Here is a 17,684-nt window from a genome sequence, read left to right as displayed (position 1 = left end):
GAGGCGGCTCGTGTGAATCTCATCAATCTCAACGAGGCTGTGTGCAAGGTTTTACACCTGGGTCAGGGTAATCCCAAGCATAAATATAGACTGGGTGAAGAATGGATTGAGAGTAGTCCTGTAGAGAATGGCTTGGGGATACTGGTGGATGAAAAACAGACAATGAGCCAGCAGCCCAGAAAGTCAGCTGTACCCTGGGCTGCCTCAAAAGGAGTGTGATGATGTTACCAGCAGATGATGGAGGTGACTCTTTCCCCTCTTCTCCATTTTAATGATACCCCACCTGCAGTGTTGTATTCAGGCCTGGGCCCCCAGCATAAGAATTGAGTTGGAGTGAGTCCAGAGAAGCACATGGGGATGATTAGTGAAATGAAACACATCTGCTATGAAGACAAGCTGAAGGAGATGAAGCTCTTCAGCCTGGAGAAGAGGATGCTTGCAGTACTTAAAGAGAGACTACAGGAAAGCTAGAGATGGACTCTTTATAAGGTTGAGTAGTGGTAGGTCTAGAGGTAATGGCTTTAAACTGAAAGAAGAGGGTAGATTTTCTGTTAGGTATTAGGAAGGAATTCTTTACTCTGAGGGCAGTGAGGTGCTGGAATAAGCTGCCCAGAGAAGCTGTGGAAGTCCTACTCCTGGATATGTTCAAGGCCAGGTTGAATGGGGCTCTAGGTAGCCTGATCTAGTGGGAGGTGTCCTTGCCCATGGCAGGGTGTTTGGAACTAGATTATCTTTAACATATTTCCCAACTCAAACCATTTTATGATTCTATGATTCTAATATCCCTTCCCTTGCTGTCCTATGGGTCATGTATCCCACACAATGATCAGCAATTACAAATGATTTTTGTAATGAAAATCCTGGTTGTGATTTCTAGTTTCACAAAGGCTAGATTATACATCTGTGGCCATTTAAAGGGATCTGAAAATGAGAATAAAGTGAAGTTGTGCACACCAAATGTTCCATCATGCTGACATGAAATGTAAAATGGCCTTTGTCTAACAGGGAAATAGGCCTCTGCTGATTTTTAGGGATGAAAAATACTGTATAATTGTAGGACAGAATATTATTTTAGGAACGCCTACACTGCAGGCACAGTATTGAAGATTTAGAGGTACAAAACTGATGAGTTAATTTTAAAATGTAAGCACACACAGAGATATATATTTATACAGTTCCACACATGCATACATATTCAAACCTGTTGAAAGTCACCTACTAATGACATTTTCAAGATAAATTACAAAATTGAGACTACAGAATTCACTTAAATAAATTACAGAAGGCTATATCGTATTATTGAGTGTCTCCAGAATATCATTAAAGTCATTACCAACAATTGTGAGACTTGTGAGAAAGCTACAACAATTAGCAATGTTGATTCATACATAAAAGAATGCGGTATCTACACCTCAGAGCCTTTTGAGCACAAAGCAATCACAAAGAGATGCATCTTGATGTGGTTTAAAGGAAAATACCTTCAGGAATCAAATATCTCTGTTCAGTAACTGTCTGGATTAGATCCAAATTTGCTTTGAAAATTAAATAAAAAGCATCAGAGATACTTCTGAAATGATGACTGCAGAATAATTTGAATGTCTGCAGGAGACACTTTATATAAAAGAAAGAGTCCAACACCATCCAGATTCATTTTTGAAATCAAGCAAAAATATAATGGATACAACAACACTAAATGTGTGCTGCCTATCAATTCTTCTGGTTTAAGGATTTATGAGCTAATTTTTATAGAAGTTTTAATGCTAAAATTCTGTCTCTTTGTGTTCATCTAGTCCCAGCTTACTAATGCTCATCTTGTCCAAAGAAGGGCCACAAAGATGATGAAGGGACTGGAGCACCTCTCTGCAGCTGAGAGCTGGGACTGTTCAGCCTGGAGAAGGCTTAGGGGGATCTTATTGATGTCTATGAAACCTTAAAGGAGGGTGCAAGAGGATGGAGCTAGGCTCAGTTCAATGGTGGCTAGTGCCAAGGCACCATAGGCATAAATAGGTTCTTTCTGAACATCAAGAAACATTTCTGTTTGAGTGGCTGAACACTGGTCCAGAGAGGCTGTGGATCTTCTCTCCTTGGAGATCTTCAATAGCCATCTGGACATGGTCATAAGCAACCTGTTCTAGGTGTCTCTGCTTGGGCAGGGAGTTTGGACCATATGGACCCAGATATCCCTTCCAATCTAAATCAGTGAACCTGTAATCTTCGGGCCCAAAATTCAACGACAGTTTCCTATTGCATTTTGATTGGTTTGTAATTTAGGTGCAAAATATTTCAGGTTATCCACTCACAACATGAATAATGTCCAAAGCCAGTATGCCTGCTCTGACACATGGCCTGTATCTACTATCTGGTTATACTAAGGATAACCACCTAGGAAATTACATATAGTCTGTTATACTTGCATAGGTTTGTGTATGATTTGATGTTTTGTGGATTAAACCAAGCTGGCCCATGTTTGAGGGTAACACTGAACGTTCAGAACTCTTCCATGCTTTTGGAATACCAGTTAAGTAACAGTTTATCTCCTTCTTTACAGCTTACACAGATGACTACCTTCGCAGGTTCAACACAAATTCTTGCTGTCAAAAAACTTATTCATTTGCCTTTGAGGTTTGGGGAACAAGAATGGAATGAGTGACCGTGGACTTGTATTTACTAACTGCTGGAAAAAGAACTAGTGAAAGAACTCTGTTAAACAGTTACCATTTGAGTCCTGGACATGCTATAACTATTATTTTCCAGTAATCCACTTTAGTAAGCAAAAATAATAGAGGCCATTAGAAGGCTTGAAAATAAACCCTCCATCAGCAATTCCTAAAAGCCCTGATCTAAAGGAATTATAAGAGGAATGATGCACTATTATTATAAATTGTTCTTGCAGGTTTCCCTAGCTAACAGGCAACTTACCTTAATATAATAAAATGCTGACTTCCAGACCAGAGCTTTTTTTTAGTCACTTAAAAAGGTGTTTCACTGTTGGTGCCCTGATACCTGTATGACTCCGTCTATTCTTCATTATTGATGAATACAAAGACAAAATTATATTTAGTTTAGATTTTGAACAACCTTACTGGTCTAATTTCTAGCTGAAAAATAAATAAATAAATAAATGGAGTGCCAGAGAAATTTGAGATTTACAAGCAATCCATCAGTTTAAAGGAAATAGAACATTTTCCAAGTAAGAGTAGAGGATATAGAGAAAAAAAATGCATGGAAGTCGGGTGTTGTCAAGCTACTTTGGCATTCTATCTCTTTGCTTTATTTTGTGAGCTTTTTGATCACTGTCTGAGTGTGAAGCCTTTGTTTATCTGGAAAAAGAATTGTCAGATAAATATAGGTATTACAGATGAAATAAGCCTATTAGATCAGTTCAGCCCTTTCCTTGTCAAGACCAAGATCATTTCCTATGGTAAATTAAGTAGTGAAGGCCTAGACAGAGAACAAGTTGATTTTGTAAAAACAAAACAAGACAAAACAAAACAAAAAACCCACAAAAACAAAACAAAAAATCAACAGTAACAATAATGAAACCATTTATTCTCATTCTGAATCAAAAGACTATTTGAAATCTATGAAAGAAATAAAAAAAGATAGAAACACCAAGAAAAGATCTACCTGTGTGAAAACTCAATCAGAATTTGGAAAACTTGAGTTCCTCTTTTTCATTGTGAGGATTTGAGTGTGCATTTACAACATCCTGGCCAAATAAGAAAGCTGTTAAATATTCTAAAGAGCCATATTTCCCTTAGAAAACTATTCTACATTTGAAAAGAATGTATGGTTTAGGAAGTGTGACTCATTTCTGGTCTAATTTCACCAACATTAATTTGAAGTACATCTTTTTTACTCTTGGTTAAACACTAAGACCACCTTAAATTCCTCTCTATCCCTGATGTTTATAGCCTTCAAATATATGTAGATTGCTAATGTGGCCCTTCCCCTCCCCACCCTTTCAGTCATTGCTTAGCAAGTTATACATATTTATTTCTTTTAATCTTTCACTGTAAGTCAATCCTCTCAGCCCCTTAATAATTTATGTTGCTTTTCCTTGAATTTTCTCCTATGTGTCAAGACTTTTTCTCATACTATGATGTCCTGCATACTTTATTCTAGACATGTACTCAACTGTTGACATGGGGAGAGAAAGGGGGAGAGGATCAGTAGCTTATGTTTGCTTCTTTCTTTAGTTTGCATGCCTGAAGCAAATCTCATTATTTCTTTCTCATAGCAAATGTACATACTACGTATATGTACATAGACACATAATGTAAATATAAACATGATTTAATGTATTTTCCTTCTTGAAAGATCACCTGATGCCAAAAGAATGATAAACAAATCAAAGATGCAAAAACAATTCAGCGAGATATCTGTCAACTGTAGAATCTCTGAATTTGCAGATCTCTCCTATCCATGCTGTTTGATCTTACAATCATTCACAGAGACCCTCAAGTGAATATGTCTTCATTCTTTCCAGTCCAGTGAGTTTGCATGCATATATAGCTATCTGAGATGTACCAACTGTAACAAAATGAAACATTATTTATTGTAGTTGGGTCTTATATGTTAGGAACTAAAAATTGTGTTTAATTTCCCAAGGCAGTTTTTCCTCCAGTACAGATGGAAAGGAAGTACTTCACATCTGGAAGACAAGCCAGATCTATGGGAGGTTTACCATGTCAGTTTGGCATCAATAACAAGATGAAGCTCTTCAACAGAAAAAAAAGCTGTTTAGAGTTGACCATGCTGCTGGAGCAGTGCAGGATTCAGCTTCTGTGAGTGTTTATCATGGCCTGGGTAGATGTCTCTGGAGGACATCTATTCTCAGGTGACATGATATATGGACCACTGAAGAAATGTTTTAGTGTGTTTGATACTGAGACCAACAAAATGGCTTAGAGATTAGGGTATAGGTGAGTCTGCTGGTTGATGTGTTCACCTTGTCAGTGCAAACATCACATCAACTATAAGTACAATTAGAAGTCATAGTTGTACCAAGTTGTGCAAGGATAGACAAGAGGAAATGCAAAATGAAATGAACAGCAGGAAGTGGCAATATGTTCATACAGTCAGTGTCTTCATAGGTGACGGTGTTCACAAGAGTAATTTAATGGTATGTGTTCTTGCATTAAGTGATAAAGTGTGATAAAGGAGACTTACCATGCCAAAATGCATCAACTTCTCAATTAATGAGCATCTCTTAGTTACCTTCCTAATATTATCATTCTTCACTGCAAGAGAGTCACAACAGCAAAGTGCTTATTTTCTCTCTGCTAAAATGACATTAAAATACATGTATTTCAAGTATTTTGAGAAAAACAAGAAATTCTCCCTCATAAAGCTTCATTTCAGTTACTTTGAGGAGATTGTTTGTGTGTTTGACCTTTCCATTTTAAAATATCTATTATCTGACTTTTCAAACTACAATGGATTTTCTATTGGAGAACCTTAAATTTCTAAATTACTGGAAGAAAATTATATTTTTAATTTAAAAAGGAGATTTAAAAAAAATATTTTTTTATTCAAACTATTGCAATTAGAGTCAACATATTTTTCATTTTACCAATATAATTTAAATTTGTACTCTGTCCATTACATTGTACAATAAAGAAAGTGTACCCTTGGTATAAATTATAGTAATTTATTTTACATCCTTCCATGGAAAATGAAAATAATTTCCTTTCATGAGAGAACTGTCTGTATTTTTTTTTATTTCCTATTACATTAAATCTTTTATGTACTGTTTCCTTTGGTGAATTGTTTATCACCTTTATATTTCAGTCTCAAGATCTTTCTTCTAAAGTATTTCATTTGATTTGTGTCTGTATATTTATCTAAAGACTAAGTTACACTGTTTTGTTCCCAGAGTTCAGTGATCCTTTTCTTTTTAGCAGTTGGTAGCAAGTGACTATGAGGTGATATTATCTTTATTTGCTCTCTACCACTTAATTCATTGTATTTTCATTATAGTTGGCTGCTGTGCTTCAATTATTTACCTATCTGTTTTTCAAACAGATTCCAAATTAACTTCCACAACACAACTATATGCAGCTATTTTTAATTTAATTCAACCCATTTACATTTTAGTATATTACTGCCACATCTTTTTCTCAAGGCACTTTAATAGATCTACAGTGTTTACCATGTATAAAGGACATAAATATGCCTGATATTGATAGCTGTGATGCTCCACCAGTTGTTCCCATCTATAGCCCAGTTTCCTCCTTGAAGTTACATCTAACCTTGCTCTTTTTCACTCTGTGAATTTTTCATTTAAGCATTTAATCTATTCCTCTAGCAAATTCACTGACTAGAGAAATTTGTCATTTATACGTGAAACTCTCTCCTTAAACAATGTATCATACCTGTGCAACACTTTACATTTTCAGAAGATTTTATAAATATTAACTAATTAATCAAACACACTTACATAGAAAAGAAAATGTTAGCATCTCTGTTTAAAAAGCAAGAAAACTGAATAGAGACATTTAGGTAAGTTGCTTGAGGGAACATTGGAAATCAGTGGCACATTCAGAATGAAAATGATATTTCATGGGCAGCACTTCTGTACTTAAATATTTGGGATACAATTTTTCACTGTATTTCTATCTCAACACCTACGAGAGTTTTCCTACAATTTATCGCTTGGCTCTGAAACACATACAATGACATTGCTGTTTGTCAAATTATTTTAGCAGTAATAATTGACAGAAATCAAAGTTTTATGTTGTTGAGGAACTTGAATTTACACATCTTCACAAGTTATTACATATAAAATGTTTAACATATATAACATATTATTATTAGATGCATTCTCTCTCTCAGAATTCAAATTGATGCATATGAATTTCTGAGGATATGAAAATATGAACAAATTTTTTATATATCTTCCCAAAATGTGACTGATAAATGTTATGTTCTTCAGAATACACAGATAGATCCATGATTTGTAAGCAAGGCAACACGTCAGCAATAACATCATACTATGAGAAAGATGGAAAGAGTCATGGAAAAGCCCAAATTTAGAGAGACTTTGAAACACCATCTGGTCCAACCTTTTGTAGGAAAAGAGAATCAAGATGAGATTATGTGGAACCCTGTCCAATCACATTTTTATGAGATTTTACTATGTATTTGGGAAGGTTGTTCCACTGATTGGTTGTTCTCACTTTAAAATATCAACACAAAACCTCTCCTAGTGTAGCTTCCATTCATTAGTTTTTCCATGTCGCAAATTGTGAAGAGAAAGCCTTCGTCCTCCTTGTAGCTGCCCCTAAAGTATTGGAACACTGTGATGACATCCCCACAAGCTTTCTCTTCTCTGGGGGGAAATGAACTAACTCCTTCCCTCTTTCCTCACAGTGTAGGTTCTCCAGTCTGTTGACCATCTTCATGGACCTCATATTCAGTTAGTTGTCCACCAAGACCCCAGATCCCTTTCATCAAGGCTGCTTCCCCCAGCCACAAAAATCAGAGCCTGTACTGCTCTCCAGTTACGTTGCCCAAGTGCAGCACCTTGCACTTGTCTCTGTTAAACTTCATACTGTTCATATAGACAGTAAGTTCCTTCTCTCAAGAACTGCAGCCCCCTGGTAATCATGCTTCCTACCAGTTAGTGGAACACAAGAACATAAGTAAACCTTGCCTAATCCAATATTCTTTCTCTAGCAGAAGCCAGCTGAAAACTTGGGAAAATACATTAGAGACTGTCCCCAGGTAGGATTCATTCTGATAAGATTTCATTGATCTCTCAAGAGTGAGGATTATAACTGCTCTCAAAGCATTTTTAGCATTAAGTATAATAACTATAGCTCTTCTTTTCATCAATACAAGCAAGCAATTCTTCTTTTTCTAAAGCCTAATATACACTTAAAATTATTTTCAGTAAGGTCTGTGACTATCCTAAATCAAAATTCTAAGAAAAATGAATCCCATTTGAAGTTGTCTCACTTGATGAATTGAGGAAGGCAGCACTTGGATTATAACTGCTTTCTTGCAAGATGTTTATTTAGTACTGGGCTCGAATACTGTGTTCACATCAAATAGTATAAATACCATGGTACTGAAACTGGACACACATAATGAACACATCTTCCTTGCATAGCTGAGCAGTATACTTGAGGAGATCCACTGGCATAAACTTTAGCCCCTCTCTTTTGTTAATTTCTGCCTCAAAGCATGCAAGGCATAAAGAAGAATTGTGTGCACTTACTTCTTGTCCTGATACAGAATTTGTACAAGGTTGAGTGGTGCTCTCATACTTTCTCTCTTCCAGTATACACAAACAGTTTGGTACCCTATGGCAATGTATTACATTCTATTACTAAAAAGGATGCACATGAAAAATGAAATGTGTTTAAATTTTCTGTCTTTGGAAATGAATAGCCCTTTGATTTTGTGTTGTGAGAAGACAAACACCTTAGATGCTTTTCTCTGCAGTGTTTGATATTGTATAAGGGTTTATGGAAACCATTTCCAGGTATGTGGAAATCAGTTCTTCACAATGGGGTGGCTAAGGATGAAAATGGTGTGCCTGCAGAGACTGTTTTACCTCCACTCTTGGAAATTTTCAAAATCTGAGTGGACAATGTCCTGAGTAAACTAATCCAACCTGAAGAGTCACCCATCGTTCAGTGGAAGGTTGGACTAAATGGACCTCATGAGTTCTTTTTTGACTTAATGCTTGCTATAATTTTGTAGTTTTATACAATGGTTTCTCTGAAAGTAATGCCTCATTTTTTATTATGTTGGCTCATGACATCACAGGCAGATGTTGGTGATATGGAAGTAGAGAGTGAACCTTCCCACCAATATTCTGTTACATTTTGTTGCCACTTGGCAGATGGCAGCAGAGGAGCAGTCTGACAAAGTGGTCCCTGACACAAAGTTGTGCATGAAGCAAAGGTGTGGAGCTGAATTCCTCTGTGAGGAAAAAATAGAACCCACCAACATTCATTGGCCCTTGCTGAATGTTTTTGGAGACCAAACAGTGGATATGGACACAGTGAGGCAGTGAGTGGTGCGTTTCAGCAGTGGCAATGACAGTGAGTCACCGGTGCAGAATTTTGGGTGTTACACGCAGGCTCTTGTTCACTGCTGGCAAAAATGCACAACTAATGGTGGTGACTACGTCAAAAAATTGTGTCAAGTAGTGTTGTGCTCTTTTTATTTGTTGTATTTTCCATGGAAAGAAATATGAGGCATTACTTTCAGAGCAACATACATGCGTTTTTTGTGTCCCCTTCATCTAAGCATCTCTTTTCTAATGTTTACAATCTGTCTTGTGGCCCATCCCCTAGAAAAAGGCAGTGCTTTCTTTATGGTTTGCCTGAAATATTTCTCTGGTTTAGAAGAGTGTGTAATCCACAGATGCAGGGACCTATTCCATCCTTTAAGCTGAAATACTGTTCTGTATCTGGCAGATACTCATTTTTTGTTAAATCAGTCCCATTCTCTTCTTCAAAGCCAAGGTTTTTTTCTCCCTGCTTCCTAAGTACCTCTGTGGGACATCATCAGCCAATCTCCTCTACTCACTGTGATTATGAAAACTGCTTGCTTCACTCTCTAGTCTCATTTGCTGAATATTTACAGTTACATTATTTGGGAAAATTTGCTACAGTGGACATAAAGTGAGACTATAATGCCTCTTGTGCTCTGTATTGACTACTTATTTACTGAGTACCAAAAATGTGTTTACTCTCAAAAAGCTTGACAAGGAATTAGAAAAGACTTAACATCTCTTTTAAACCACAAATGAATTCTATCCATGTGATAATTATTTGCTGAGGTGGGCAACAAGGTACAAATTTATGCCTTAGAAAAGCCAATAAGCTGGAAAGGGTTGTTCTGTGTCCTAGAGCTGCCTCTGAGGCACAGTATCCCCTGGAGCATCCTAATCAAGCCTGTGGAAAAAAAAGCCATTTGTATGACTTTAAAAGTCTAAGGGAAATCACTATGTGATCTGATATCTCATAATCTCATCATGGAAAGATGGCTTTATTAATGAATGCACTATATTTTTGTCACACTCTGAAAGTTTTCAGACAATTAATGACTGAAAAAAAAAAAGGAAATTAAAAGCAATTGCCTTATTTTTGTTTGAATGTGATTAACTGAAAAGACTACATAATATGCAGTATATTAAAAAAAAATCTTATGAATATTTACCAGGCATTCTTAATCAACTGAGAATTCATGGAAGTCAATGAATCAGTGTTTTCCTGAAATCTTAGATACTCTCAAAATAATGTGCTGAAGCAGCCTGAACTACTGAAATGTTCTGTTGGGTCCAATATCAGTTTATCACAAAATACTAAAATCTACATGTGCACAATAGACAGTGAACTGGAAAACAAGCATTACAGTCCACTGATTATGTAAAACAAATCTGGAAATGCTCTAAACATGGGATCTTTATAGATACCTTGGGCAAAAGGGATGTTGTACAACCTGGGATATAACACATATTCACACACACAAGCACATGAAACCTAAATACTGATTCATCATATTTTCTGAAAAGCCTCTGGGGACTAAAACTTTCCAATTACATACATCTAGCACAAAAAAAGTTTGGAGCCATTATGTGAACATCTCCGAACTCTGAATGTTATAAATGTATAATTTCCATCAAGTCACCTGAACTTAAAGCTTAAAAGTCAGCATATTTGAGAAAGTTCAGTGAAAGGAAGGTAAATGAGAGGATGCTGAAGCATCAGATGAGGCTAAACACAAGTTAGAGCAAACCTCAGGTATTCAAATGTGTTCTAGTTTTAATGGCATTTGTAGGTCACTACGTTATGACAATATGGTGGATGTCAATTTTCTTAGTCTTTAATATTTACCACGACCTGGGGATTGGAGGCTATGATAAAAGGTCCAGCCATGACAACTTTGGATGGGCAAGGATACTCACACTTCAACAAATCTTTGACTCCCCCATGGAGACGGCATACAGATCCCTTCAAATCACTGAATCCATTTTTAACACAGAAGTTTTTGTTGGAGTTTAGTCTTACAAACCGTAGTTTCCTCATGTATACTAACAGCAATATATATATATTTATAACATTGTTACAAAACATTACAATGAATGGGGTAAAGATTAAATTTATTAAACTGGGAGATAAGAATTCCCCCAATAAGTACTTGCCTGGAGCAATGATAAAAATTGATGTCTTTCAATCATGATGTTGATCTATATGTATGTACTCTTAAGTGTATTTTCATCATAAATACCCTTCAAGCCCACTTTATGGCTGTGAATTTCTAAGCTGTATCTTTTCCTTTACAGCTAACATTCTAAACTGCAGTTGAGGTAAAAGGCTGAGAAAAAGGATTAAAAAAATATATTGTCCTCTTTTGATGAGTTAGCTAAAAAGCAAAAAACTAAATGAATTATCAGATTGTATAATCACAAGTGCATAATTTTCATTGAATTCAGCTGCAAGCATTGAGAATGTATTCAGTTCATGCAAGAACTCAAAAGTGAACTCAGATTGCAGCAGTATTTTCCTGTGCTAAAGTAGACAGTGAAACATGGAAAAAAGACCCACTCATACACAAAGAAAATGAAAAAAGAGTCTACACTGAAAAACACATCACTTATAGTACTTGCAGCCAGCTGTATTTTTTCAATTATTACGGGTAATGAAATTGGTACCTAGATTCCATAACCCTAATTCTGACTTCCAGAATGACCTTTCCTGCTCCTCACTTGCCTCAGAATATTTTGTTTCTACTGCAATACTAGTTACAGGTATCTCATGAGAAAATTGGTGGTATTGGTAGAAATCCTTTGATAAAAGAGTATTTGCAGAAAAAAAGATTAGGAGATAACAAAATTCTCATGGGAACTCCAGAATTAACTTTATGAATTCAGAAATAGAATTAAATTTAATGAGACTTAGCGGCTGAAAAAGTACATAGCAATAAAGTGCCATTATGTTTCGGAAAGCTTTCCCAAGTCATGGAACCAGTAAAAAGCAGAGCCGAAAAGGAATTCAAGGGATTATCTAGGAAAGAGAAGAACCCAATGCCAGATAGGTTATTGATGTTTCTTTTTAATGGGTGCTTTCCGGCTTCCTTTAGAAAACACCTAATGACAGAAATGCCACATATTGACATTAATATTAAGGTGTTTTTTTTCCTAATATCCAGTCTGATTTTTTCTGAGATTATTTCAATAGCTGACTGCAATATACCTCACATACTTCTTTTTGTAGACTAAGAAAATATTTTTTGCCCCCATTTTCTTCTTTGTCATGTTTTCTAGATCTGGTATTGCTATTCTCTTCAGTTAATTGCAGAAGTGCAATTCTGAAAAGCAGATAGTGATCAGACTGAAGCATTCTCAGTACTTAGTGGGGTTTAAGCACTACTTTTTAACTCTTGATATATACTAGAGTTATACTGAGTTTTATTAATTCTCATAGAGCATGTGTTGTCATAGGAAGTCTGTGCCTCAGTTCCAGCTCCCAGACTCTCAGATGTTTTCCATGAATATCAAAATTATTTCTTTTTTTCTTTGTTTTTTGAACTCCAGATTACATTATATCTGAATCATATTCAGAGTACCTCTCAGCTTTTTATATCTACATTCTCAGTAAGCAAGCTTGCTGTTTACATCCATGTCGTTAATTCTGATACTGAATACTACAGGATTTAATACCAATCCTTGAAAAACCCAGTTAAGACCAATATTAAGCCTCATATTGCCTGACTTATTTCATTTCTCCTGTGTGGCCACTGAGATAGAGCAAGATCTTGGAATCAAACCTGCTGGTTTGGGACAACACTCCTCCTTGAGCTGACTTTATACATTTCTTTCACAGCATGGTGATGTGGATGGTTGCACGCACCAGCTGCTTTCATTTGTTGATCAAAGTACTCTGCTCTACCACAAACCTCTCCTATTTAATCAACTTCACATTTCCCAGGGGATAATGGACACAGAGCATGTGTGTATCTTAAAGAAATGAGTAGAATATCATCACTTTTTTTAACACATCGACACTTTTTCACTAAGGTGCTGTATGCTCTGTGGACATCCCAGATATTCCATTTGGACTGCAACTATTAGGAAAAAGGCTGTCTCCTTTTGTAAGGACACAAGATACATCATATTTTCTTGGTAATTGCACATTAATTTCTTTAAATGGGGACTGTTATTATCTGTCAAAGTAATCCTCTCAATAACATAGTCTTTAAAAATATATCTGTATTTATTTAATTAAATTTAATGTGCATTCTGCCTTGATTTCTGTAGTCACCATTTCTGTCAGCATCCAGGGAAAGTAAGACATGATCAATTAGGTATATTTTCTACACTGTAAAATATACAGACAGGGTGACAGAAACCAAAATGTTAGTTGTAATTCTGAATAACTGAATCCTGCCCATTTTATTTGTTACAGATAAAACTTATGCTATCTAGCTTCTGCTGGCAGTCGTGGTGTAAATATTTATTTTCAGGAGATGAAGGCATTTTCTTTGGACTATATTTTTGTTTTTGTCCTCAGAAAGGTGTTAACTTAAATATTTTTAAGGTTATTTTTCCTTGGGCAGAGATAGAGGTAGTTATGTCTGGCCAAAAGTGGCACTAAGTTTTCATTTTGATATGTTTTATTTGCTTATTTGTTAAATATAAATGACCAGTCAAGATATCCAGGCTTTTCTATTTATTGTAATTCCGGAAAAAGATATTTACTAACACTTAATTATATTAGGAAATATTCTTTTCCATTTTCCTATACTTACTTCCTAAAGGCACATCACTCATTTTCTAAGAATGAAACCATTTTAAATATAATACTGTAGCTTTCTCAAAGTCAAATATTGTTATGAAAACATAAGGTGTTCAATAATGTTTTCAAAGTTACACTGAAAAACAAGTGGAGTACAGTTTCTTAAGATTAAATTTGAATTTTTATGTTTGGAGTTCTTTTGGATTAAAAAATATTTCTAAGAATTAAGTTTAGGTAACATTTAACAAACAGTGAGATGACTTGCAATTGGACTTGATGATCTCAAAGGTCTTTTCCAACCTGAGCAATTCTGTGATTCCATGACTTTATGAACAGATTTCAGACTTGTCCAGAGAAACTTCCTCAGGAAATGTCCTTCATGCCAATTTCTATGTTAACCTCTTCAGTAAGCTTACAGTGAGCAAGGCTGTTGCGGTTTTGTAATATAAATATTTAAAACGGCAAGTTGAACGGAGAAAACCAAATTAAAGATTAGTTCTTGAAGTGTATATGGCACAGAGCAAATATTTGGGAAAAGCTAAAAAGCTGTTGTTATTAGTTTGGGCTATTATAAAATCCTGAAGGTTGATGGAGGTTACACTGTCTATGTTTGAATTCCTTAAGCTCCATACTACTATGTTATAAAAACAGAAATCCTAGCGATGGAGAACATAATAGGTAATTTATATCATCTATTTTTAAATTATGTGGATTCTTTGAATATTACAAAACTTAGAAACTCACTTGAGAAGTAGCTGACATTACCTGAAATAAACTTCTGAAATATTGATTCTGTAGCAATCTGCAAGCTCAGTGTTGACTGAAAGGTGTATAGGTTCTCTGGTCTAACAGAGGAGGTGGTAAATTCAGAGGATGTTTGTTCAAATGGGGTTGTCATTGAAAAGAGTGTTACTATTAACCACACAACCTTCTCTGCTTGGAGCAGGAAACTAGCTGTGGATAAGCTGTAACAAAATTTGATAGTTCTAAAGCTGATATGTACTTGCCCTTCAAAGGGTTGTCAAAATCTTAAGTGGGGGTGGTGGGTTTCAGAGGGTAAGAAAGAAAGCAGAACTCGAGAGATGAAGGAAAGGTACAGGGAAGAGACATAGGATTTTGAAGAAATAGTGGACATCTATATTAATAAGAAAGGATGCTATGAGATGGGGAAATCCTGGCCATCCAAGAAACATTTTAAGCATAGGTAGCTCCAAAAGTAATGCCTCTTATTTATTTCCTTGCAAATTACGACAGATACAATGAACACAATAACACTACCTGATAGAGAAAATTCTCGGCTACAAAACACTAAAAACACTATTCAACATAGACACCACCATTAGCTATGCATTTTTTTTTCAGTGACAAACAAAAGCCTGCATGCCACGCTCGTAAAAATCTGCACCAGTGGAGGTGACCTGACTTAGTTTAATTTTCTACCACAGATGTATCCACAGAGCATCTAAATTGCACCTCCCCATGGGTGCAGCACTGCTAATTCAAATGCTCTTCCATTTTTCTGTATTCTCTAATTTGGAGGAAGAGTATTAAGTAGGATTGTCAGTTTCCATTATTTATTATTTCAGCGAGTCTCCAATTGCACAAAAGAAAAGTTTAGGTATTGTGCTGCTCTTTAAATGACCAAAAAATCATGTGAATAATATATATTTTTTTAGAAACTCAGCTCATGATTTTTATGGGGGCCTTGTGCAAGACTTGAGCATAATCAAGGCTGGCAAGTCTGTTGGCACCTTCTCAGGGATTTGAGCACAATAATATTTATTTCCATGTAATCAAAATTTTTTTAGCTAGGAAACTGAGGAACAGTGCTGAAAAAATAGAAGGTGATATTCTCTCTTTGGTTATTTTTGTGGTAAAAAAAGAGGTTTCTTAATGTTTTTTAATCACATGAGGGAGCGATGAATAAAGGAAAACTCACAACTTCTTACGATGAATTTCAAAGGTGGAGAATAAAAAAATTTATAAAGTTCATCTACTGTTCCAAGACTAACTAACTTGGAAGCCTGTTGTTGCATTAATTTTCCAGCTGTTACTCTAAGTCTTAAAGAATGAACATTTGTCTCTCCATTGGCTGTACCAAGTAAACTACTACTTCATGTGCTTGAGTTCTTAAGATTAAACTAAAAAAGCAGAGGTGCCAGGTTTAAGTGTGATTCCCATTGCATGTTTTATCTTCATTGTTTTGTCACAGTTCCAGTTGCTTACATTCACCTGAACAAAGATAATTTTGGAAGGTACATTTCTGAATCACATGATCACACATTTGTGTTGGAATACAATTCGCTTCATGTTGATGAGTGAAAGGGCAAGCATTCACATCTTACTGCTGCACAGCTAATGATATCATTTCAAGTAGGATTTAGTTTAGAGCTGGAAATGAAACCAGATTACCTCAAATACAAAAGGTGATTCTGCTGTCTTTCAAGGGAAGCCATTAGCAAGTCAACAGAATAAAGCATTTTGTAGAAAAATTGAGACATTGTTTTATTTTCTAAGGTCAAGGATCCCAAAGGTAGTGAGCAATACAAAACCAACCAAAAATATCACAAAACTAGATGTTTAAAAGAAATCAGGCTCTTCCTATATTTTTGAATATATTACTGGCCACTTTAATTTTGAGAACTCTCTATTTTTTGTTCATTTGTCTGTTTACTTGCTTGTTTCAACAGGAACTGCAGGCTTTACTGTAAGAAAAAAAAATTCCATCTTCCATATCTTCCGTTAAAGAGCCTTAATTTTTTTTCTATTTAAAGAGGTGTTAGTAGTTAATTGAACCACTTTTACCACTTTATTAAGACTAGTGATCTGCACAGCAATTCTGAATAAAACAATTCACAACTTTAGACCAGATATCCTCTGAAAATTAATCAACCATGGAGTGCTGAACTGAAAAACTCTTAGAATCTCTATGCTCACCAGTCTGCTAGCCTTATATATTGTAATTAAAATATAGATAACTGTATAATTTATAAGCTTTAAATTAGATCAACCATTTATTATGCTTTATAAAAATGAAAACTTATTAATCATATTAAAAAGCTATAGAAAAAGAAATTAGTCAAATCTAGAATTTACCTTCCTCCTAAAGAGAGCAATTAGGATTTCAAACTTTCAAGAACAATAGGTTTAGTTGGTATTATCTTCTTTGGTTTTTACAGTCAGTTGGATGAGTTTTTCCTTTTTTAAATCTTAGCTCAAATGGTATAAATCATGTAGAGCTCATTTAAGTTGGGCCTGTTTTGCACATATGTAAGTGGCAGCTGAAAGAGCCATGATAATCTTTTCTCACAAAACCAGAATAAGAATTCTAACTCATACTGTATAGTATAAGATAGGTCCACATATAAAACAACTGTCAATACAGCTTCTGACTTTTAGGATGAAAACACTTTTTAGTTTGGTCAAGTAAAAATCCAACTTTTCTGGTTGATTTAACTTTACTTTTTGAAACACAAAGTTGAGCTGCCATGTACTGAAGTATAAAGGTAGATTTAAAGTTATCAGCAAGTCAGAGAATAACTGAGTGAATTTGGCAGATATATTCTGGATAGAGAGAATACAGAGAAGGACTTGAGTCCTGGTGGCCATGAGCCAGTAGTGTGCCCTTGTGTCCAGGAAAGTCAATGGTACCCTGGGGGTGCATTAGGAAAAGTGTTGCCAGCAGGTCGAAGGAGGTGACTCTCTTCCTCTGCTCTGCACTTGTGAGGCCACGTCTGGAATACTGTGTTCAGTTCTGGGCTCCTCAGTTCAAGGAGGATAGGGAACTTCTACAGATAGTTCAACAGGGTGTCACAAAGATGATCAGGGCCTGGAGCATCTCCTTTATGAAGAAAGACTGAGAGACCTGGGTCTTTACAGCCTAGAGAAGAGAAGAGTGAGAGAGTATCTCATCAACACTTACAAACA

The sequence above is a fragment of the Numida meleagris genome, chromosome 3 (assembly GCF_002078875.1).
Source record: "Numida meleagris isolate 19003 breed g44 Domestic line chromosome 3, NumMel1.0, whole genome shotgun sequence".
Classification (NCBI taxonomy): Eukaryota; Metazoa; Chordata; class Aves; order Galliformes; family Numididae; genus Numida; species Numida meleagris.
This window is presented reverse-complemented; position numbering follows the sequence as displayed.